Genomic DNA, 1,653 nt, shown 5'->3' with positions numbered 1-1,653 from the left:
AAAGGTATACTCTGAAGATGAATATACTTCCAAGGGCAAAAGCAAAGTAGATGAACATCTGGAGAAAGGCTGGGATAAGAAGAAGTCTACAACCTCTGACAAGGATCAAGTTGTAAAGGAAAAGAAAACAGAAGCTGCAATCTCTGACAAAGCTCATGTTGCAGAACCTCAAAAAGAAAGATTAACCTCTGACATAGCTCAAGTTAATAAGGATGCAAAGAAAGATACAACCTCTGACAAAGCTCAAGTTGTGTTCAAACCAACAACTACTCCATTAGCTGGATTTGCAAAGCCTAGTCTGATGACTGAGATAAGCTTTGAAAAGGGACCAATTCAACCATTCTCTCATCGTAAAGCAGGAAGAGATAAAGGAGGGCTGGGATCCAAATATGAAAAATTTGATCAGAGTATAGGATCAAGACCAGATGACCCCTCATCTCTATGTGCTCCCAAGACTGGAGCTTTACAAGAAAGAATGGACAAATTAGATTCAGTCCAGTTGGTGAAGAATGACAGAGGAGATAATATTCTGATCTACTTCATGTCTGATGGAACAGTGTTTAGAGTACTTGAAGCAGATCTCTATGCTAAACACTGGGAGGAATTGAGATATGTATCACACATATTTCAAGTGAAAAACAAATCATGTCAACACATCTCCAACCTGCTTAAAGATCAAATCAGAAGAAAGATGGGTATTACAGGAAACAAAAATGCTGGACCTTTCATTCCTAAATACCTTAATCATAAAGGACAGCTGGTTGAGATGAAGAAAAATTCAGCAAAAATTGAAACAATAGGTGGAATCAGAACTCTTGCATTTAATGAAGAGTCTGATAAAGCTTACAATATCAGGCTGGATAGAGACTTGAAGAAGAACAAGATCTATGATCTCAGAGCTGCAATTTATCAAACTGGAGTTTCAGATCCAGAGCTGAGAGAGATCAAGAGACAAATGATTACAGTACTTGAAGAAGCTGAAAGAGAACTCCTCAGAGGGTATCTACAGACAGCAAATGGTGTCTATGCAGCTAAGGAGTAAAGTATCTGTAAGTGTTAAAAGTTTTCTGTTATAATTAGTTAAACTCTGTTGCATTTGACTTATTTGTTTTGACATCATCAATTATCTGTTAACTTGCACATAACTTATTTATGCACAAGTTGGGGGAGATTGTTAGATATAATTGATGACTACTAATGTTCTTAAAGTTTGTTTTAGAACAGGAGTCATCAGAGTTTAAGCTAGAAGCTGATCAGAGTTTAGTAAAGTCTGACAGAGTTTGATAAAGTCTGATCAGAGTTTACATAGTCAAGACTCGTCAGAGTTTACACGTGGAAAGAGCTCAGAAGCGGATATACTTCAAGGAAGGATAGAAGCGGAGGAGTGATTTGCTGACTATGGAAACTAAACAGAAAACTAGAGCAATCTTTGATTGATAGAATTCATAGCTGATTTATAGGATATCAAATCAGAGATTGATTTTGTAACTGTGTATATATAAACACAGATTAGGGTTACTCTATAAGAGTTGAGTTATCGAGTACATTGTTTAGAACCCTAGCAGCTCTTAGTGATACAATATAAATCACTGAGAGAGTTTTTGTAACCATCAAAGCTTTGTGAATATAAGAGTTTATTGATTTCAATTTCTT

Source organism: Daucus carota, chromosome 4 (genome assembly GCF_001625215.2).
Source record: "Daucus carota subsp. sativus chromosome 4, DH1 v3.0, whole genome shotgun sequence".
Taxonomy (NCBI): Eukaryota; Viridiplantae; Streptophyta; class Magnoliopsida; order Apiales; family Apiaceae; genus Daucus; species Daucus carota.
The sequence above is the reverse complement of the archived record's forward strand: the minus strand, read 5'-3'. Positions refer to the sequence as shown.